The sequence below is a fragment of the Mytilus californianus genome, unplaced genomic scaffold (genome assembly GCF_021869535.1).
Source record: "Mytilus californianus isolate M0D057914Y unplaced genomic scaffold, xbMytCali1.0.p SCAF_6, whole genome shotgun sequence".
NCBI lineage: Eukaryota > Metazoa > Mollusca > Bivalvia > Mytilida > Mytilidae > Mytilus > Mytilus californianus.
This window is the reverse complement of record NW_026262712.1, coordinates 53,938,876-53,963,999: the sequence shown is the minus strand read 5'-3', so window position 1 is coordinate 53,963,999 and position 25,124 is coordinate 53,938,876. Positions and strand designations below refer to the sequence as shown.

Sequence of the window (25,124 nt, the reverse complement as noted above, 5' to 3'; positions counted from 1 at the left end):
CCACCAAATTTCGTACTTAATCTGTATTATGTAGTAATAAGCATTGTGTATAAGTTTCATAACATTTGGTTGAGGCAAACTAAAGTTAGAAAACGGAAACAAAAAATTTGTACTTGATCTTAGTTTTGTGGTAATGAATATTGGGTATAGGTTTCATAATGTTTGGTTGGGGCAAACTTAAGTTACAGAATGGAAACTAAAAATTTGCAATCTTTCAATTTATAAAGGGGCATAACTCAATAATGGTTAAAGTGACACTACCCAAATTCAACTTGATCTGTGTTTTATCAGTGGAAGTCAAAATTAAACATTACATTGTATAAAGCATTGATTGTAGTTGATTCAACTATAATAATGGACAAAGGAAGATAATTTCAATTTTAAAAATTACTCGATATTTAGAAGAAAATAAAAATTTTGCAATTTTTCCATTTATAAAGGGACATAACTCTAGAACAGTTAAAGTGACGCCACCAAAATTCAAACTTGATCTGTGTTTTGTGGTAATAAGCATTGTGTATAAGTTTTATAACATTTGGTTGAGGCAAACTTAAGTTAGAGAACGGAAACTAAAAATTTTGAAATTTTTCCATTTATAAAGGGGCATAACTCTAGAACGGTTAAAGTGACACCACCAAAATTCAAACTTGATCTGTTTTTTTGTGGTAATAAGCATTGTGTATAAGTTTACTTTAACATTTGGTTGAGGCAAACTCAAGTTAGAGAACGGAAACCAATTTTGAGACGTACGGACGTATGTACGTACAGACGGACAAGGGTAAAACTTAATGCCCCCACCGCTACGGCGTGGGCATAAAAAAAAAAAGCCTTGCTAGACGTCATAATTATTTGGACTACCAGAGACATATATACACATATGTGTATATATGTCTCTGGGACTACCAAAAGATGTAACCTTGGGGAAGAGGGGATTTACCGAACCACTATTCAATCTAAATCAGTGAACTGAATTATTGTCTTTTGCAGTAGTCCGAGTCGACATCTGTAACTAATCATGCAAATTGATAGTCAACAGTATACATTTTTCAGAATGCAGTTCACAAAGAATCACTGGTGATAGGGGAGTGTAACCGATAAATTGATCCTGAATCAGATAAGATTTTCCAAGGACGTATAACTAACACAATACGTCCTTGGATTTTGCCAGTAACGGAGAATCCCTTTCTTTGAGTGAATATAAATAGTGACGGGGGTCTCACAAATAAATTTAAATCTGAATTACAGGAACATCGATTAGCAAAGTAAACTTACATATTAATCTCGAAGTTATTTACGGTAAAGACAGACTGTGCTCCTGAATTAAGGTATTACTGATACATTTGTGTATTTTACTCGTGGGAGGGGGGCGGGGGGGGGGGGGGCACTTCCTATATACTAGGTGATAGGACGTGCCGCTGGAATAGGTCACTTTTTCCAGCTTGAAAATATGGGAATAGGTGGGGAAAACTATCAGAAATATATGATAAGGTCGATAAAGTTCCAATTACTTGTATACGAAAAGCCCTGTCATTTTTTCACAGCCGAAAGCCTCGCCGTAAGTAAACATTACATACAGAATCTTAGCCTTGAATATTCCACTTTTCCAACACACCCCACGAAAACCAACCAATATGGGAAAAGGTTACAATTTTACCCACGCAATATATGAAAAGGTATACATTTTTAAGATCTAAATTATATGAATAGGGTGGGGTAACAGAACCCCAGCGACACCCCCTATCAATTAAGTATTGAAGTGCCCCCCCCCCCCCCCCCCCCCCCCCCCCCCCACCGGAGGTATTTTACTGCTACAAGATATTTGATTTGCTAATCACGCACCCGTTGATGAGCAGAGAACCATACTTTCAAGCCAGGGGCAGTCTATACTAACAGTTAGTATAGAAAGTCCCTGTAAAAAGGCAGGCAAATCCTAACAGTACTGTAACTTAATGATACATGTATATCAAGTTACAGCACCTCACCCAGCACAGTTAGCACACTGGTGTGTGTCAGTCTTATAATATAAAACTGCGTAGGTTCATATCGTTTGATTCAACGTTTTTTCGGATATTTTTTAGAGCCGTTGTCAACTTGACATTGTCAAATCCGACCTGCCACTTTGCAACCTGACCTGCAAAAACATAATTCGACTAAAAACAATGTCAGTCAAAATTGCTTTTTGAGACTGGGCGACTGAAAAAGTTTTAAAATGTGACCTTGTGACCCTACTTGGAATTCTTCCTTCATCGGCGTGTGTCGGTTTGGCTAAAAAGGGGGCATTGTTTTTTTTTTCTTGGGACAAAAAATTGTTTCTATCTTTATTAAAAAAAAAAAATTAAGACCAATCATAAACTTTTTTTTCAAAACTCAGTGTCGTATTTTATTGTTTTCCCAACAATTTTTAATAAAAGCTTTAAATGTTTGTTTCACTTCCCTCTGACTTCCCTCCTGATTTTTTTTCTCAAGAAATTATAGAATCAGTAAATGGATATATACATATGTCTGTGGTCACCGTCATGCAGTTAGATAAGAAATTCCAGCATGCATCATCAAATAATTCATGTGTATTTGTGACATCAACATAACTGAAACATTATATTATTTCCCAGTAATTATGTAAATCATTTTGATTTACAATTATATATGTCTGGGACTTATGCATGTATATATCTCACAGGCACTTGTCTCAGAAAAAAAAATCCTATATACTTTAATAAAAGTATATAGGAAAAAATTCTGAGACAAGTGCCTGTGATATATCTGTCAGTCCCAGAATAATAAATATAATTGTATCTTATAATCTTTGGAAAAATCCGATTATTAAATTGTTAAATTCTTTTACGTCATAATTATATCAAAGTATACTTTTTAAAGTTTTAAATTTTAAAGTTAAAATGAATATTCCGTTTTGATCTGAGGAAAAACTTTTTAAACTGTAATGACATGGTCAGTCAACTGATTTGTTGAATGGCTGATTACAGGTAATTAAAGCATGCAGTAATTTTCCATTACGACAGTGCGTGTACCCTGGGGTGTGTATAACCTATTAGAAATATCATAGTTTTCTAGAGAACATCCTGTCTATGTGTAATACAGATTGATGACATTACACAAATTTTTTTTCGTTAAATGTAGTTAAGTATCTGTGTCTATTCCCTATTGCAACACTACAATTCTTTCGAAGAAAAAAATGTTAAAATTAAAAAAAAAAATCATTTAATAAAATAAAGAAGAAAAAAGTAGCAAATAAACTTATGTAACTACGCATTGAGTAAACATAATTTCACTTTACATGTACAAACCCTTGAGAAAACGTATATATAGATGTGTTTAAAAAGGCCAATTCCCAGTGGATTTATTTCACACTAGGACCACAGGCACTTGTCTCAGAATTTTGTTTCCTATATACCTTAATACAGGGACTTTCTATACAAACTTAGTATAGAAAGTCCCTGCTTAATATAACATTAAAAGTATATAGGAAATTTTTTTTCTGGGACAAGTGCCTGTGACTAGGAACTAAGATAACTAGAACTAAGTTCATTGGAAAGGCTTTTTGTCTGATACATGTATACGTATAGATAATGTACATAATTAAGAACAGCTTCAAATATATGCCTATAAATTAACGGTACGTCTTAAAACCGCTCAGGACCTCCTGAGTGCAGACAGGACATAAAAAGTCACTCAGGACATGTATATATGTTATAGTGAGCGTTGAGGGTAATTTAATATTTGATCCTATAATTTTGGTTTTGATAAAATCAAACCAACATTAAAGAAGTTATTTGGGATACGTCATGCATGACCGATGATCATATTCAATACCAATCATCATTTTGATTACGACGTTTGATCTTTAATAATTAGGACTGATTGGTGATGGTTATAAACACATACAAGTAAACTTTGCAAACAAACAAAAAAAAAAACGCTTCCTTGGAAAAATTATAAAAATACATGAATATTGTTTTTACAAAAAAAGTTAAATAAATTTTTCGTTTTGTACGTAATAATTGAAGCCATTTAGAAATATAAGAAATCTTCACATAGTCGGGAAATTTTCAATTCAAGTTATTTCATGTGAAAACGTTAACAAATATAGATCTTATTCGATGTAAAATGTGGCGTCCTTGGAGATCAAAACCCCGTTTAAATAGGGTTTGTCTACTTTCGTCTATTGCCGAACATTCTATAATCAAGGATTTTTATAAATCCTTGCTATAATATAATGAATCGCGTCGCCAATATCACCACAATTACATAAAGTACAAATACAATCTTATCCTAAATATTTGGCATCTAACAATTACAATAGGAAATTTTGAGTCGAAACTGAAGTACCAAATCTACAAAAAGAATCACTATTTTTTGTAGTAGTAGGCGTTAAAAACTAAACTGTTTATAATATTTTTTTCTCCTAAATGAATTGAAACTCCTGAAATAATTTAACATTATCTATAGACAGCTTACATTTGCAAATCTTTTTAGAAGTATGTGAGTGTATAGTAATAATTTGTTCATTAACCCCCCTTTTTCCTTCTATAAAATTACATTGTAATCGATTTTATTTCCAAATTTGTGTTTGCTAGGATTGACACTTAGAACGTACAACAAAAAGTAACAAGTAAAAAGTCACGATTCAGTTTTGGGATATTTTTTTCTTTGAATAAACTTAATTTTAAAAACGTTTCAGTATTTTCTGAAACATTTTTAAAAGTAAACGGACTTGTAAACAAAATTTATTTTTGAATATTAATATGAACAATGATTGTTAAGAAAACAATCTGCCAAAGTGGTTTGGTAATTAACTGAAGTCATGCTGTCAAAAATATCTCCGTTTATAAGTTATTGATAAAAAAAACTATTTGAAGGCGAATTAACCATTTCCTCAACTAAATACATTTATCTATAAATAAAATCAATTCGTCAAGAACTTTCTCTCATATATTTAAACAATTGTAAAATAATTAATTTAAACCTTTGTCCTGCGACTTTCTGTCCGTTTACCAATACTTATTCCTTGTTAAGTTTTTTCATATCCATTTACGAATACTTATAACGTGATAATTAATTTTCCCGGATGCTTTTTATCCTATTTTCATATCAAACAACCATGTTACCCGTAGAACGGAGTAAAGTACAAATTTAGGAATTTAGTACTTAAAATTTCAACAATAAAATTTTACACTTTCATTTACCTGGATTTTTTTCTACGCTTCGAAGCCGCCACCCTGTATCAAACTTATCCAACACCTCGCATGGCGTATTCACGATGTGGAGGGATTGACAATATACAATCAAAGTTAGCAATATACAGCAAGTAAGTAATTGGGTGTTGAATGCCAGTAGATCTGAATTTGTAAATTTTTAAATTGAATTTAACCTGTTTAGAACGTGTATTGTTGAATTGTTCAATAAAATTACACACATAATCTGGGCTGATATGCATAAAATCACTTTAAGTTCAAGGTATCAATAAAACTGGGTCTGCATGAAAAAATGACTTATCACATAATACCAGAACCTATGTTTAGCCTACTGTTACACGATAAGAAAATATAGCTGTAGGCCTAGTTGAAAATCTTTACAAATTATTTATTCTTTTAATTTCTGTTTGGCTGTCTGGGTGCTTCTTATGTGTTTTAAATGCTATAGTCAAGTTTTATAGACTGTTGTACGTCATTTGGTCGTTTTTAAGTTTTTGCCATGGCGTTTGTCAGTATGTCTTCGACTTATAAGTTTTATCAAGGATTTGTATAGTGAGATTGGTTTTATATAATCTGCATCTCTTGTGCTGTATTTTAAAATGTATTACAATTGCTTCATCTTAACACATTCATCAATACACCAAAAAATATGAATAAAGCTTTCGTATATATACAAATAAGGAGATGTGGTGCGATTGGTAATGAAACAACTATCCGCCAGTTCAATTCAAAAACCTGATATAAGCAAATGTGACTTACTTACTTGCTTTAGTCAGAGAGATCTTGAATCTGAATGCAAGGATACGAAGTGGGAAGGGTTTAGAGGTGGATTAAGGTGAGGGCATGGGGGCCTGCCCCTATTTTGGAAAAAAATTGGTTGATTATTTAGAGAATCACTGAAGCGGGCCCCCTCTTTATGCATGACAGTTAGTGCCTCCTTATGACATTTGTTGGGTCCGCAACTGGTGAGGACTTCATAAAAAAATATTTAGCAAGTTTTTGTTTTGTGATAAATAATGTATTTAGACAGAAATAGGATAAAATAAACTACCGAAAGCTTAAGTCTACATAACAGGGTATGGATGAGGGTTAACAGAATAGAGAATAACGGGCAAACAATAAAGATTAAAGAATAATGAAATGCTAAAATATGAGGAAAGAGAGTAATGAGCAAAAAATGAAAGTTTGTAGAAATATAGCAAAAAAAAAAAAAATAAAGAACACAGAAAAAGAAGGATACTGCATGACTGCATAGTAAACTATCAATGTACTAGTTAATGTTCTCGAGGGATGACCCTATTAAAGAGACATATATACACATATGTGTAAATATGTCTCTGCCCTATTACGTGTCAGTAACCTCCGCACAAGGATAATAGTTACGCTGAACGGTGCCCACTGGTCACCCTATAAATAGTGCTCTTGTGTGTAGTAATATTGTAGTTCTAACACATGTCTAAAAATAGAAAGCTTAAAATAGACAATTCATCTTTCTATTTAGCAATACACCATAGAGCCTGTCACCGTCTGTATTATCTGTAAGTAAAATTAACATACCGAGCAATTGAATACAATGAATAACACAAACTTAAGCATATTAAGTTTAATTAAGTCATTCAAAGCAAAATAATTGTTTCATCCATTTTGCATGATTTGTCATTTGTGATGACACGTTTTTTTTAAATGTTCGAATCACAGACTAGAAGGATATATTCACCCTAAGACTCTAAGTAGAAGTAGATATAAAAAAAATTCACAAAATAAATAATTCACTAAGGCCGTGTTCACACCAAACGTCGTGTACAGTAAACATGTTTACATTTGGTTTAATGTAATGTACGCTAGTTTCACATTAAATTTGTTCAGATCTATACACCTTGTTTAGTTACATGTACATAAGATTTGTTCACACTCGTAAACTATATGTCATTTAAATGTTCATTACGTAGAACCGAATTCAAATTTTCGAACAACTTTTCTACAGTTAATAAACGACCACTTGACTTTAAAAAAAGGGGGGGGGGGGGCGGGTGGATTTTTCCACAATTAGATTTAAAAAAAAAATTGAGACATTCAGACAATTATAGAATGAACAAATATTCTGAATCAAACGTTTTCCCATACATTATAGTGTTAAACATGTTAAATATTATACAAATTGGTACCATCGAAAAAAAACTAATTATAAACTTTCGCGCGAGAACTCAGAACCCCTCTCCCTTTTTTTTGAAGTAAAGTGGTTGCTCCTTTAAGAAAGTCATTTTGGATGATTTGCAGTAGTTTAAAGATGTCTCGATTACGCATTAAAAACGTAGGATTGCCATTAGCGTGCTTACAGACGAAGAAAAAGAATTGCTATGTTAAGGATCACTACATTTCTATCTCTTCTGTTTGTTTCAAGTGCTATTTTTTTTTTATCCAAGGAGTATTTGTCAAAGGGAGGGGAGAATGTTTTTTTTATTATTTCTAATAGTATTTTAACGAGTCTCAGATACTACACAAACAAACAATTAACCTCCCCCTTTTTCAGTAATGCATTTATAAGTGAATCGCTGTTTGAGTATAAAGACCAGTGGCAAATATTTCTGTCAGTGTGTACGTCTGATCGATTCAGGAAGACCTTTTCAAATGAACTATGTGTTCGGCAAAGATGATAGATGAGTCTTGATTAAATCTTCATGTAAACATTAAGTTTTATCAATGGGAACGTGTGAGTTACACTAACACAACACCGAGTTTAAGTCAATGTGAACACGGCCTAATCTTATACATGTTGTTGATGATATTGATAATGTTAAGATAGCTTAAGCAATGGATGAACTGTATTTTAATATTTTTTAAGGATAATGTTAGCTGTCATAAAAGAAAGAAGTAAAGGTTAGTTTTTAAATCAATTCTATATTTATCTTCAAGAAGAAAGGAAATGCTATTGATCTAGTGCCACCTTACAAACGGAAGACAAAAGTTACACAATACAAAGTTAGGGATTTACCTACTTTAGAGGTTTGATCAAGAGTACCAGAAGGTTCCATATTATGACATTTACTTTTAATAATATTTTTCAATGATTTATCTCTTGAGCTTGAGAAGGTTTCTTCTGATGTTATGCTGATCTTACAGTTTTATTTGTCAACTCAACCAGTAACATATTTATATGTATTTATGAATGTAGACATTTGTAATGTTGTTAGCTATATATAGTTGGTGTAATTATATTAAAATGCCATTGAACAGTATTAAGAGTAAGGTCACATTCTAATCGACTTAATCCTTTTAATTCAGGATTTAATATTTATATAATAGTTGGACCGCTCACAGGACAGTGGTATTGACTAAGGTAGCGATAATGACGCGAAGGCGAGGTCATTATCGCTGTCATAGTCAATATTACTGTCCTACGGGCAGTCCATGTATCACGATAATGACCAGTTTTTTTTGAAGAACTATTATGTTTATTTCATTGAGGAACTATGTTTTGAAAATTTTCATTAATTCAAAATGCCTAAAGCGAACTCGAGTAGTTGACGTACGATTTGTATGGCAGAGAGTGAAGACCAGTTGTAGGAATACTCCCATTCATTTTAGTGCAATTTTTCAGTATATAAATACTTAATCAAGTTCTCTTTAATTTTATTATTAACAAAAACAAATAATAAACAATTCAACAAATTAAATATAATATTAAAGAAAGGAACATGTTTTAAAAATGGATAAATCTCTCTAAACAGAGAAACCACGCCCCATTGGTCATTAACAGAGAAACCACGCCCCAACGGTCATTTACAGAGAAACCACGCCTCAACGGTCATTATCAGACGGAAACCACGCCCACCTGTCATTCTCATGTAAAAGTTCGTTAACGACCAGTTTTCTGGTCCGTTTTGTTCTGTTAATGAAGGATGGAATTTATTACTGAAAAATAATGAATGTCATATTACCCCTTTTTATCCAATAAGAGAATCTTATTCTGAACCGATATGAAATAAATAAAATTACAATTAAATTTCAAAGTAGACGTAAACCATAACATAAAACTGCTAGGAATCCAAAAAAATAAAGAGGGAGGGCCAATTTGCCGGAGATTTGTTTCATTCGATAAGATAGGTAAATAATGTTTTAAATAGCCCGATAGATGCTAATTATAGTACAAGAAAATACGTCACATTATTTATTTTCATACCTTGAACAGGTATTCCTACAAAAACAAGGCCAAGACTATTGTTTTTTTAATATTGATTTTATTTTATTATTAACATCCTTTATGCGAGGTGCCATACCATGTAAATTGTCAAGGAGCCAAATAATATCGAACTAATTCAAATCGTGATTTTCTCATTCTGAATATGTATATCTGTATTTGTCCTGGTCTTTTAAGGTTTTATCGTCTATAAGATAAGACAAGAAAATACATGTACATGTATATAAAATTAAAACCGGAGAACATCTTACATCAGTTGGTCATAGATCACCCTGTGTTACTACTTCATGTTTTATTGCCTTTTCTGTAATTTTAACAAATCGGCCCTTCGTTGTGATAAAGATGCAACAGCTTCTTGATGTTTTACCTACAATCGCGATTTGTAGTGTAATTGATTTGTTCTGTTATGTTGTTTTATTTTTCTGATGAGTTAGGTACCCGTGTATAGAAGGTGGTAAAAATTTCAGTACTAGTATCTTTACAGTTTGTGATTTGGCGACAAAATTGTTGTTGACTGCATTTGTTACATATAATACCATGTTCAAAAAAGGTTTCGACGAATTGTTTTTTGTTGTTATGAAACTTGTATACAATGGCCTTATTTTAAGTTATGTGTATATTACACCCGCAACATGTAGGCTTAATTTCTATAGAATTAATTCTCGTGTTATTGGTTATGTACAGGCACCTACATCAATTTGACGGCAGTTGTCCCTTGGATATACGTAATAATGTAAACACATGAATAGAAAGTAATTCAAGAGTATGGACAGTCATAGGATTGCACACAATAAGCGATACATTATTTTTCTTTGATACACGTAAAATTATATACTAGTAAACTAACTGAATAGTCAAAATGAACCAGAATGACTCTATGAGTCAAGCAAACATCCGAAAAAATATGATAGAAACTTTAAAATTTAATATAACAACACAAAAAAATGCAAAAGTTCTGAGCGAGGTTCGAACCCTTTCTTCAAATTCATCATTTATTAGTAGTTCTGTGCTCTAATGGTGGAGCTACGGCGATTCTGATCATTATGACTCTTATTTAGAAGGTATATCGGTACAATTTATCGATGTTACAATTTTTTCTTTAAAAAGTTGTTTTTTATGTAATAAGGACACACTAAACCAATTTCATTTTTGAAGTAAAAAGTAGTATGAATAACAACAGTCATAAAAAGCATAACTTTTTTTTGGTTTGAAATGTCCTTCTTGGGGGATTCCCTGTTTTTTCCACATAAAAACACCCGAAAATCCGGATATTGGATTTTCATCATTTTTTAGGGTTAAATTAACTATTGATCACACATATCATACTATATGTAAATCGAGATATTGATCAAAAAGCATTTTTATTTTTTGTTTTTATAGTAAATTTTATTCTGTCGGCACTTTTTGAAATTGGCCCTTCTGTGAAAAAAAATCCTCGGCATATTGGCCCTACCTCTTTCTTTCGTTGGAAAATTAAAATTACCAAACTCTGTGCAGTAATTGTGTGCATACTAAAATCATATCTTCCAGATTAAACAATGGTTACCTTTGGTCACCCTTCATATATATTGAAACTGGTTACTTCCTAACGCCATACACGTGACATATATTGTCTTTCGTTTGCTGTCGGCAGTTTACATAGATATAGATTTTGATTAAAGATTACATCTGGTCGCCATAGAGATTTATTGACTGGTGCCCTCTGGTCACCTTTCACATATATTAACTTTGGTTACCTCTGGTCACCTAACACAGATATTAACTTCGGTTATCTCTGGTCACCCTACTCATATTGACTTAGGTTGCCTCTGGTCACCCTTCACATAAAATGACTTTATAACCTCTTTTCCTACTAAGTTATTGACCTGAGTTACCCCCGCACAATTATCAAACTTGTTAACTTGTAGGCAGTTCACACATATACAGATTTGGGTTACATTTGTCCCCTACAGATTTATGGACTGGTGCCCTCTGGTCACCCCTTCCCATTTATTGACTTTCTCTACATTTGGTCACCTTACATAGTAATTGACTTTTGTAACCTGTGGTCATCTTACACATATATTGATTTTAGTTAACTTTAGTCAGGTGACAAAGTTATGAACTTTGGCTAGCTCTGCGACATTTAAACAGATATATATTCTTTGATTAAATCTGGTCACCCTACGCATATTGTCTTAGTTAACATTCGCTTACCTTACAAATATATTGACTGGTTACATCTTGTCGCCCTTCACTGATAGTGACTTTGGTTGACCTCTGGTCACCCTACATAGTTTCTGACTTACTCTGCTAACCCTACACATATGTTGATATTAATTACCTCATGTCATTCTGTAACTTGTAAACCTTTATTACCTCTTTGCAATTTAAACGGTTATAGACTTAAATAATATGGCACCTATTGTTTATATAATATTGACTGCGGCTACTTCTGGTCACCCTACCCAAATATTGTGATCTTCTGTGCTAAACAAGATTGCACTTCTGTTTTCGTAGAATTCCAAAATTTAAAAGAAACTTAATTGATGTCATTTGTTTCAGGTATTATTATTTGTATTACTTTGATTGTTAAAAATGATTATTTATTTAAAGCATTTTTGGAAACTATATGGGATTCATGGAAAGGAAATGCTGACGAAAAGTTTGGTACGGTGTATGGGAATGTTCTTTACGTATCGGATTTAATGAGCTTAAAAATTGAGGAGGAGTTGAATGATCAGGTAACAGTACTAATGGTTTAATTTATGTAATAAAGGTTAAACGTTTTCAAAGATCTTGAACTCTCCTCTGAAACTACTGAACCAATTCCAACCAAACGTAAGCTTAATCATCCTTAGGGTATCTAAAATAAAATTAAATCTGACATTGGTGAAAAGGTTCATTAGGTAAAGCATTTTCAGACAAATAAAACTACCCATTGTCATGGTACTTTATGTTATGTGTTATCTTGATCAAACTTGTATGTCTTCACCTTTGTGATATTTAGTTTTGTTGATGGTTTCCTTTGTATCATACTGATTGAAAAGATCTGACCTTATCATTTTCTTTTTTTTTCAGATAATTAATCTTTATTGTAGTGTACCAGAGGTCACCCTATTCAATATCTGTGTATGGCGACCCGAGGTTACCACATTCAAAAAAGGCAATTGCTATATATATATATGTGTGTGTTGACAATGGCAACATAATTCAATGTATGTGTACAGCGACCAGAAGTTGCTATATTAATTATAAAAGTAGCGCAAAAGTGTGAACCGGGATAACAGATGCTAACCAAATACATTATTTATGAATTGTAACCATAGGTAACATCAGCCAATTTATTGTAGGTTGACCAGAGGTTACCATTTTCAATATCTGTGTAGAGTAACAAGAGCTAACCATACTCAATATTTTGTAGGGTGACCAGAAGTAACCACAATCAATATCTTTTTAGATGACAAAAAAAACCATATCCAATATCTTTGTTAGGTGAGCAGAGGTAACCATATTCAAAGTTTTGGTAAGGTGACCAGAGGTTACCATGTTCAAAATATGTGTAGGGTGACCAGAGGTAACCATAGTCAATATATGTGTAGGGAGACCAGAGGTTACCACATATAATATCTTTTTAGGTGACCAAAGATAACCATATGCAATATCTTTGTAAAGTGACCAGAGGTAACCTTATTCAATATTTGTGTAGGGTGACCAGAGGTAACCATATTTAAAGTTTTGGTTGGGTGACCAGAAGTAACATTATTCAATATATGTGTAGGGTGACCAGAGGTAACCATATTCAAAGTTTTGGTTGGGTGACCAGAGGTAACCTTATTCAATATCTGTGTAGGGTGACCAGAGGTAACCATATTCAAAGTTTTGGTTGGGTGACCAGAGGTAACCTTATTCAATATCTGTGTAGGGTGACCAGAGGTAACCATATTCAAAGTTTTGGTTGGGTGACCAGAGGTCACCCTATTCAATATCTTTGTAGGGTGACCAGAGGTAACCATATTCAATATCTTTGGAGGGTGACCAGAGGTAACCATATTTAAAGTTTTGGTTGGGTGACCAGAAGTAACCTTATTCAATATATGTGTAGGGTGACCAGAGGTAACCATATTCAAAGTTTTGGTTGGGTGACCAGAGGTAACCTTATTCAATATCTGTGTAGGGTGACCAGAGGTAACCATATTCAAAGTTTTGGTTGGGTGACCAGAGGTCACCCTATTCAATATCTTTGTAGGGTGACCAGAGGTAACCATATTCAATATCTTTGGAGGGTGACCAGAGGTAACCACATTCATCATCTTGGCAGTGTGACCAGAGATTACCAAAATAAACAGCTTACTAGTAGGTTTAATAAAGGTATCTACATTCAATATTTAAGTATGGTGTCTAAAGATAAATAACTTTATATCTGTGTATGGCGACCCGAGGTTACCACATTCAAAAAAGGCAATTGCTATATATATATGTGTGTGTTGACAATGGCAATATAATTCAATGTATGTGTACAGCGACCAGAAGTTGCTATATTAATCATAAAAGTAGCGCAAAAGTGTGAACCGGGATAACCGATGCTTACCAAATTCATTATTTATGAATTGTAACCATAGGTAATATAAGCCAATTTATTGTAGGTTGACCAGAGGTAACCATTTTCAATATCTGTAATTGTTTACCAGAGGTTACCTTTTTCAATATTTGTGTACGTTGATCAGAGGTTACCACGTTCAATTTATGACCGAAGTTTACAAAATTAAATATTTAAGTAGGCTAACTATAGGTAACCAAATTAAATATTTATGCACGGTGACTAGAGGTAATCAAATTTTCTATCTGTGTAAGATAAGAGGTAACCACATTCAAAATATGTGAAGGGTGACCAGAGGTAACCCAATTCAGTATTTGTGTAGGGTAACTTGAGGTATTTAAAGTTCATATATGTATAGGGTGACCAGAGGTCACCAAATTCAATATTTTAGTAATTTATGTATGATTAATCATATTAAAACTCTTGCACAGTCATCAGTACATTTTCATTATTACCGGACTTAAGAAAGAACTCACACGATGGGAGCGTTCAAGACATGATTAAGAAGATTCCTGTTGTTCCTTACTTTTTTAATGTTGTTGTAAATTTCTTTTGGTATATCTGTTTACTCCTTGGTTTTGATTGTATTTGTCTTAGTAGGGTGACCAGAGATTACCAAAATCAAGACATATTTAGGGTAACAAGAGGTAGTTAAAGCCAGTATATAGGTTTTGAAACCGAACATAACTCAATTAAAAGTATTTGAAAGATGTCCAGATATAACCGTGATCATTATCTGTGTAGGATGGCAAGTTTATAACTAATTCAAACATCTGTGTTGGGTGACCAGAGGTTTCCATATTCAGTATATGTGAAGGGTGACCAGAGGTAACCATATGCAATATCTTTGTAAGATGACTAGAGGTAACCTTATTCAATATATGTGTAGGGTGACCAGAAAGAACCTTAATTCAAAATTTTGGTAGGGTGACCAGAGGTCACCATATTCAATATCTTTGTAGGGTGCCCAGAGGTAACCATATTCAACATCATTGTAGAGTGATTAGGGTTAACCATATACAACATCTTGGTAGGGTGTCCATATATTACCAAATTAAACATCTAAGTAGGGTTATTAAAGTTAAATAAATTCAATAGTTATGCACAGTGTCTAAAGATAAAAAATAGAATATATGTGTAGGGTGACCAGAGGTCACCACAATTAATTTTGTAAAAGGTGACAAGGTGCAACAAAATTCAATATCTGTGAAGGCTTGCCGGGTTGACAAGAGGTAACCAAATTCAATATCTTATAATGTTTATTGCAATTCAATACATGTGTTGGGTGACCAGAGGTCACCACAATTAATTATGTAAAAGGTGACAAGATGTATAGAAATTCAATATCTGTTTAAGGGCCATTCAATATCTGTATTTGTGTCAATTAATTAGAAGAACCACTGTAAATTTATCTGCAAAGGAAGTAAGGTTAATAAAGTTACTATGCATTTTGTATCAAATGACCAGTGTAACTGTATGCACTATTATTTTCTGTATAGGGTGACCAGAGGTAACCAATGGCAGTTTAAAGGTACCCGAGTTCGAGGCATACCATCTTTTTAGTTATATTTCATGAGAGTGCAATATAGGCCATTAGGTTATTTTTTTTTCTGAAAAATAAGCCATATCACTCGTTAATAGAGTTACAGATGAATCTTCTATGCATTTTCAATTGTTTGTTTTGAGTGAATCATTATGATTATTGATTATTTGTGTATTATTTTTTACTTTTTGTACCTCTCTCAACAGTATCCTTTGAAATATGGTGATTCCAGAACTTTGCATTAAGCTCATATCCGTATTGTATAACAGCAATTATAAACTGAGTATGCTGCACTGAGTATCCCCTTAGTAACGTACTTTCACTTTAAACCGGAAATCATGTACTATTTTTTGTCGCGTATAGACTCAATTTTAACCGTTTCTGTTCAGGTGACCAGTGGGCACCGTTCAGCGTAACTATTATCCTTGTGCGTAACCTCCTCGACACGGTTCATTTTTACGGCGGCTCAGTTTTGTCTTAAGAATAAACATAATTGATAAGTTTCTTTCCCCTGCATTTCTCGATCGCACTTGTAAATAGCACATTGGTCTCAAGACATTGGTTACAACACTTGCCGTCAGTACTCAAAATTGGAAAAATATTAAATAAGAAGGTATAGAAAATTAAATTAATGCACACACACTATTATCAACCACAGACATGATGTTTTTCTCAATTTGCCTAAATCGTTATTCCGCAATACAACGAGGGTGAAAACCCACCACTTTGAACACAGTCACAGGCACCGGCATGCTGTGTTCTTGTTGATTATATAGGGATCACTGAAGCATGACTGGAGCCGGCCCTCCCTTATGAAAAGTTCTGGATCTGCTACCTGTATATTCATAAAATAAACCAACAAATTATCCAAAAGATGAATAATACTTAATACTTACGACTAAGATTGATTATAAGTATTCTTGAGTCGGTTTTACAAAAAAAAAACTTACAATTTATCGTAAGTATACTGTATTGTACATGACTTAATTACTATCAATATTATTTGTAAGTTTTTTTGTGAAACTGACTGCTGAATTGTTTTTCCATGCTTATGGTACATCTAAGTCGTATGCTTTTTTTAAAACCACCTCCATGGTATAATGTCTGCTCGCCCATAGAATCTGTTTGTAGATATAGGAAGATGTGGTATGAGTGCCAATGAGACAACTCTCCATCCAAGTCACACAATTTATAAAAGTAAACCATTATAGGTCAAGGTATGGTCTTCAACACAGAGCCTAGTTTTTATCAAAAATGAAATATATTGATATTAATAGTATACAGGTTAAATAATTTATTCATACATTTTTAATTGACTGACTAGAATTATCATGATTATTGAGGAATTTAAACCATTCCTATTTTTAAAAAGGGACAAAAATAAAATTTATATATAATAACAGGGTGATACAAATGAGAAAAACTCAAGAAATTGTTTTCAATTAAGATAAATACATGGTTTTCAGTTGTTTTTTAAAGCAGAGGCAGATTTAGTTTAAAGTTGGAAAAAATTGTTTGTACCAACAAAAATAAATACACAAAGCTAATCTAGAATTATGTGTTTATCATTTTTTTTTATGTTTAGGTTGCCAGCAAGATGAAAAGAACAATGCAGTTCAAAAGTCAAAATGTGGATAAGCTGCGGTACAAGGTCCTACTTTTGCAGATTTTCATATTTTGCATGAATGAATTTGAAGTTTATATCATGGAGGGCAGAGAAAGAAAAGAAACACTTCAGTTTTCCTGCTTCTGAAGGATAAATGTAAAACATCTTGTTTGGTAAGTTTTATGCTCTGTTATGATAGTGTTTGTGCATCCATCTGTCTTTCTCTAAATTGTATTCACTTAAAGTTTTTAGCTCACCTGGCCCAAAGGGCCAAGTGAGCTTTTCTCATCACTTGGCGTCCGTCGTCGTCGTCCGTCTTCGTTTACTTTTACAAAAATCTTCTCCTCTGAAACTACTGGGCCAAATTTGACCAAACTTGGCCACAATCATTATTAGGGTATCTAGTTTAAAAAATGTGTCCGGTGACCCGGCCAACTAACCAAGATGGCCGCCATGGCTAAAAATAGAACATAGGGGTAAAATATAGATTTTGGCTTATATCTCTGAAACCAAAGCATTTAGAGTAAATCTGACATGGGGTTAAATTGTTTATCAGGTCAAGATCTATCTGCCCTGAAATTTTCAGATGAATCAGACAACCCGTCGTTGGGTTGCTGCCCCTGAATTGGTAATTTTAAGGAAATTTTGCCGTTTTTGGTTATTATCTTGAATATTATAATAGATAGAGATAAACTGTAAAACTGTAAACAGCAATAATGTTCAGCAAAGTAAGATCTACAAATAAGTCAACTTGACCAAAATGGTCAGTTGACCCCTTAAGGAGTTATTGCTCTTTATAGTCAATTTTTAACCATTTTTCGTAAATTTTTGTAATCTTTTACAAAAATCTTCTCCTCTGAAACTTCTAAGACAAATTTAACCAAACTTGTCCACAATCATCATTAGGGTATTTAGTTTAAAAAATGTGTCCGATGACCCCGCCCGCGAACCAAGATGGCTGACATGGCTAAAAAAATAGTACATAGGCCGGCCTAGGGTAAAATCCATTTTTTGGCTCATATCTCTGAAACCAAAGCATTTAGAGCAAATCTGATGAGGATAAAATTGTTCATTAGGTCAAGATCTATCTGACCTGAAATTTTCAGACCAATCAGGCAACACGTTGTTGGGTTGCTGCCCCTGAATTGGTAATTTTAAGAAAATTTTGCAGCTTTTGGTTATTATCTTGAATATTATTATAGATAGTCTGATAATCTGTAAACAGCAATAATGTACAGCAAAGTTAGATCTACAAATAAGTCAACATGACCAAAATTGTCAATTGACCCCTTAAGGAGTTATTGCCCTTTATAGTCAATTTTTTACAATTTTCATAAAAGTTCATTAAAGATAGAGAAAATAGTAAGGAGCAAGAATGGTCAGTAAAGTAAGATCTACAAACACATCATCACCAAAACACAATTTTGTCATGAATCCATCTGTGTCCTTTGTTTAATATGCACATAAACCAAGGTGAGCGACACAGGCTCTTTAGAGCCTCCAGTTGGTTACAGTTCACCTTGAACTTCAGTTAGTAACTTGTGGTTTTACATGTATATACTCAAAATTTAGTACTTTAAAATGTTCATGTATTTTTGTCGAGCCTGCAACTTTTGTCGCAGAAAGCTCGACATAGGGATAGTGATCCGGTGGCGGCTACAGCAGGTGGGGTTAGCACGGTTGGGGGGGGGGGGCTCTTCCTATATTAAGGTATATATATATGTGCCGCTGGAAGGGTCCCTTTTTTGATGCATCAAATATATCAATGGGGTGCAATTTTACCGAGGAAATATATCAATGGGTCATAATTTTTCAGTTCGTTGTGCAACGATCTTCACTTAATGGGTTATGATTTCGCTGTGAAATATATGTATAGGTAGGGATTTCACAATTATTCAATATATGAATGGGGGGTGTTTTTTAAATTCCAGCTGCACAACTGTACCCAAAATCCCATGTTGAGACCCCCCCGTGGGCGTTAGCTAACTTCCAAAAAGCTTTATATTTTAGAAGGTGGAAGACCTGGATGCTTCATACTTTGTATATAGATGCCTCATGATACGAATTCTGTCTGAAACATGTCCATTGTCCTTGACCTCATTTTCATGGTTCAGTGACTACTTGAAAAAAAAGTTCAGATTTTGTGTAATGTTAATTTCTCTCATATTATGAGTAATAGGATAACTATATTTGGTATGTGCGTACCTTGCAAGGTCCTCATGCTCGTCAGAGAGTTTTCACTTGACCTAGACCTCATTTCATAGATCAGTGAACAAGAACTTAGTCTTAGATGCATGATTTTTTTTATTAGTTGTTAGTGGCTTTGTACTAGCTGTCAGTAACTGCGAGTACTCTCAGATCTGTACTTAGTGTCTTTTTGTTGTTCGGATGTACAAGTACCCGGCCACGTCCACTTGTATTTGTAGTATTTGTATTTTTATCCATCTGATGAGTTAAGCCTCTTTCAACTGATTTTTATACGACCACAATAAAAATTTTGCGGTCGTATATTGGTATGACGTTTGGCATCGTCGTCGTCCGAAGACACATTGGTTTTCGCACTCTAACTTTAGTTTAAGTGAATGGATCCCTATGAAATTTTACCATAAGGTTCAATACCGCAAAAGAAAGGTTGGGATTGATTTTGGGGGTTATGGTACCAACAGTTAAGGAATTAGGGGCCAAAAATAAGGATTTTTGTAACTTCCAGACATAACTTGTGTGTTAGTGTATGGATCTCTCTGACATTGTACCAAAAGGTTCCATATCACGAAGGGAATGCTGGGATTGATTTTGGGGGGTAATTGCCTCAAAATTTTAGGAATTAGGGGCCAAAAAAGGGGCAAAAAACAAGCATTTTTCTAGTTTCATGACAATAACTTAAGTGTAAGTGTATGGATCTTTCTGAAATTGTACTACAAGGTTCCATATCACAAAGAGAAAGCTGGAATTGAGGTTTCAATACGTTTAGGAAAAAGGGGCCAAAAATAAGCATTTTTCTAGTTTCCAGACAATAACTTGTGTTCAAGTGTATGGATCTCTCTGAAATTGTACTGTAAGGTACCATAAAACTTAGGGAAGGCTGGGATTGATTTTGGGGGTAATTGCCTCAAAATTTTAGGAATTAGGGGCAAAAAAGGGGCAAAAAACAAGCATTTTTCTAGTTTCAGGACAATCATTTGTGTGTAAGTGTATGGATTTTTATGAAATTGGACGACAAGGTTCCATATCACGAAGGGAAAGCTGGGTTTGAGTTTGGGGGTAATTGCCCTAAACGTTTAGGAATTTGGGGCCAAAAAGGGACCAAAAAAACAAGCATTTTTCTAGTTTCCAGACAATAACTTGTGTTCAAGTGTATGAATCTCTCTGAAATTGTACTGCAAGGTACCATACCACAAAGGGAAGGCTGTTATTGAGTTTTGGGGTGATGAATCATAAGGGGGTTCAAAAAATTTGGGAGGGGGGGATTTTTTTTCCTTTTTTTTTTCTTTAAAATTTTCCATTTTAAATTGGTTATTTCTGATTTATATATAAAAGCAAATAATAATGATATGGTTTGAATAGGTAAATTAAAATTTTTTAAGTTCTTAGACCACATTCATTCTGTGTCAAATATTTAATCACAATCCAAATTCAGAGCTGTATCAAGCTTGAATGTTGTGTCCATACTTGCCCCAACTGTTCAGGGTTCGACCTCTGCAGTCGTATCAAGCTGCGCCCAAGCGGAGCATTTTATTATTGTTCGTTCTTATGTTGTACTGTTACACCACTGTCCCAGGTTAGGGGGAGGGTTTGGATCCCGCTAACATGTTTAACCCTGCCACATTCTGTATGTATGTGCCTGTCCCAAGTCAGGAGCCTGTAAATCAGTGGTTGTCGTTTGTTTTTTGTACATAAATAAGCCATTAGTTTTTTCGTTTGAATTGTTTTACATTGTCATTTCGGGGCCTTTTATAGCTGACTGTGCAGTATGGGCTTTGCTCATTGTTGAAGGCCATACGGTGACCTATAGTTGTTAATTTCTGTGTCATTTGGTCTCTTGTGGAGTCCGAGAGTTGTTGTCTCATTGGCAATCATACCACATCTTCTTTTTTATATTTAAGGTTAAGTTTTGGTGGTCAAGTCCATATCTCAGATACCATAAGCAATAGGTCTAGTATATTCGGTGTATGGAAGGACTGTAAGGTGTACATGACCAACTGGCAGGTGTCATCTGACCTTGACCTCATTTTCATGGTTTATTGGTTATAGTTAAGTTTTTGTGTTTTGGTCTGTTTTTTCTTATACTGTATGCAATAGGTCTACTATATTTGGTGTATGGAATGATTGTAAGGTGTACATGTCTAGCTGGCAGGTGTCATCTGACCATGACCTCATTTTCATGGTTCAGTAGTCAAAGTTAAATTTTTGAGTTTTGGTCTTTTTTTCTAATACTAAAAATGCAATAGGTCAACTATATTTGGTGTATGGAAACATTTTATGATGTAAATGCCAGTCCTGCAGGTTTAATTTGACCTTGACCTTATTTTCACGGTTCATTGCTCAGTGTTAAGTTTTGTGTTTTGGTCTGTTTTTCTTAATCTATAAGCAATAGGTCAACTATATGTGTTGTATGGAAGGATTGTAAGCTGTACATGTCTGCCTGGCATGGTTCATCTGATCTTCACCTCATTTCCATGGTTCATTGGTCAATGTTTAGTTTTCTTGGTTAAGTCTGCTTCTTAGAAACTATAAGCAATACCGGTAGTTCAACTGTATTTAGTAATTTGAATGATTGTAAGGTGTACATATATTTCTTGTCAGGTTTATATGACCTTGAATTCATTTTCTTGGATCATGTTGAGTTTATGTGATAGTTGTAGTAAAGCTTTATATTTAGGACTATCAACATGATATCAATGATTAGTAAAGAAGGCGCAACATTTCAGCATGTGCACTCTTGTGTATACATTAAACACCACATTTACTGTTTTTACCCTGATTTTATGAATCACTGAACATAGAAATGTCATAATGTGAAATTATAGTACATTCTTAGGTTAAAGTTTTAGGTTAAGGTACATAGCTTACCATGAAGTTGAATTTCATACACATGTTCATTATGTGGTGAATTTTTAAATTCAGTGCCAAACTAAGATTTTTAGCCTGATTACATGATTGACTAGACATTGACACATGCTAGTGTTTGCCAGGCATTGTGTCCTGTACTAGGAATTTGTCCTGTACTAAGAACTTTAATAGTACTCGCTGAGTATGGAGTTTTTGTGAAAGTTTAATATTAGTGAGATTTTTGCATGACATCCTGTCAAAACAAGGAATTATTTGAATCTGGAATAATTATGACTTATGGAAAATTGATTAGAAATGTATGATGAAAACTAACCCAACTAAATAGGGTTAGCCATGCGCACATGGCTAAGGTTAATTTTAATTTCACTATCATTTCAGTATGAACTAACTAACCCCCTTAGCCATGTGTGCATGGCTAACCCTATTTAGTTGGGTTAGTTTTCGTCATAAATTACTCATCAATTTTCCAGAATTCAAAATTATTCCAGATCCAAATAATTCCTTGTTTCAACTGCTTGTTGATCATGTTTATACATGTCTTAAAATTAATATCTGACACATTGGTGTTTTGTGAACTTGGAAATAAGTTATTTGATAGAATAATAATGTTTTGAGATTATCAAAATAAAAAATATCCCATTTTTACTACATTGTGTATTAATGATTAAGTATATAAAAAAGAACATTTAGGATATATGTATAACCATATATAAAAATGAGACAGCAACCGAACAACACAAAAATAAGAAAAAAAAACCAATATAATTTTTTGTATCAATGTTATAATTTCCAACATGTCCAAAGAGTTCAATGTATTTTCTAATTGAAATAAAACACAAGTGGAACTCTTTCAGAACTTCAGAAGCTTAAAGAAGTGCTGTTTCTATTGTTGGCTTTCTGTATAATTTATTGCAAATTCTTGTGAAAAATGGAATTTTATTGTAATTGCCTAAAGTTTTAACATTGATCTATATATATATAACTGGGGAAAATACCCAAATGTTATAAAGAAGAATACATAAATTGATTGTTATATAATAATAATTTAATTTTGGATGTAACACGTCTTCTAATTGGCTGACGTTGTTTTGTTTATCAGCTCATAGACATAATTTTGTCATGTGACCGTGACGTCATCAACGTTTTTTCATGGTTTACTCGGTCGGTTTGAAATGGAATTTAGAATTAAATTATAAGAAATGACTGTAATATTTTTTCTGTCTATTCGAAAAAACATAAAAAATGCTACGAGGGTTATTCAGTGTGCACCAAATTTTATGTTATTTCTTTATAGACAGAAAAAATATTACAGTCATTCCTTAATTAGAATAGGAAGATGTGGTATATTGCTAATTTGACAACTTTCCATCAGAGACCAAAGGATGTAGGAGGTTAGCAACTGATGACACTGGACAACCTTCAACAATCAGTAAAATCCATACCGCATAGCTATTTTTATTGAAAATCATATGTTCTTGCTACATGTATGCAAACAATTTTTTATTATCCATAACTTCGGATTTTATTGATTCTTTTTCAGAAGGATTGAAATTCATCACTGAGAATAAAAGAAAACACAGAAACAAGACCAAAATAAATTCAAAGACAAAAGTCAGATCAGTTATTATTTTCATCACTCAGCCAATGAATTGAAGTTCTATTAAATATCTAAAGATATTAAAACCACAATAATGACAATGTTCTGTGCTGAATGGCAAAAAAGTGGACTATACATTACAATCACACAATGCTGGATGATAAGAAACTATTAATTTTTTGGGTGGAGGGATATCCTGAAAAAAAATTAGATTTATGTAAAAAGCTACTAGTATGTTAAGCCTATTAATAGTTTTCATTGATTTCAATGGGAAAAAATTGTGTTTCAAAAAAGTATTCTAGAATTCATAAATAAACATATATTGATACTTACATTATCTGCTTTGTTGTTTAAAAGTTTAGTTTTGAACAGTTATAGAACAATATAATTGCATTAACATTTCCAAGGAAAAAAAAGATATTCAACTAAAAAGATTCATCTTAACAATTTACTACCAAACAGAATTCATTGTAACATACACATTTATTTACTGTATATTTATAATTTGAATCATAGGATTTTATTTTGTCCCATGGGATATTAAAAATCCCATGGGATAATTATAGTCCCATGGGATTTTTTTTGTCCCATGGGACAACAAATATCCCATGGGACTACAATTATCCCATGGGACCCAAAAAAATCCTATGGGATTTAACCAAAATCCCATGGGATAATGGTCAATCCCATGGGATTTGCCCTATCCCATGGGATATTGAAAATCCCATGTTTTTTTAAATCAAATTACAAAATAGATATAATAATAACAGCAGAAAAGCAATGAATTTATTGAATCCCATGTAATTCCGCACATTTTGGTTATATACACGACACTGTAGCTCTAAGGAGAGGCGGCGGCGGATTTGCAAATGAGTGTTTTGCAAATTAAAAGTGTCCAGTGTTTTGAGATAACGCTGAGCTTCCTATGTTGTGCAAAATAGTATTTTGCCCTAGAACCATCTATACCAGTTTCTTTAGATACCCATTCAGGATCTTCGTTTTGCGAACTTGTAATTTTCTCCGTTATCAGTTTCCCTTCTCGTGAGTTACCAATTTGCTTTTCATATCTAATTGGTATACCATGGAAAGAGTTTGCTTGCATGTATTGATTTTCATTTTCACTTACTTCAACAATAATTACAACATCAGGAGAACAAAAGTTAAAAGAGTCTTCATCATGTCGAGCATTCCCATTCTTGCATGTACATCTGAACCCAGGCCAAATATCACAACAATCAGTCATTGGCACTTCTTTCAAAAACAATCTCGTTATTTTCCAGGCAACAGCTTTTGCACAACACGCACACTGCTTTGTGATTGA

At 33.4% G+C, this 25,124-nt stretch overlaps 2 long non-coding RNA genes across 2 annotated transcripts; both read left to right on the top strand.

The window, feature by feature from the left end:
• Positions 1–6,581: 6,581 nt before the first annotated feature.
• LOC127705734 (uncharacterized) lies at positions 6,582–12,232 on the top strand. The gene is made up of 3 exons (XR_007983965.1): positions 6,582–6,748; positions 8,053–8,087; positions 12,004–12,232. It is a non-coding gene; the product is annotated as an uncharacterized LOC127705734 (long non-coding RNA).
• Positions 12,233–15,968: 3,736 nt separating this feature from the next.
• Positions 15,969–23,777, top strand: LOC127705738 (uncharacterized). The gene is made up of 3 exons (XR_007983970.1): positions 15,969–16,143; positions 17,116–17,309; positions 23,747–23,777. It is a non-coding gene; the product is annotated as an uncharacterized LOC127705738 (long non-coding RNA).
• Positions 23,778–25,124: the final 1,347 nt, after the last annotated feature.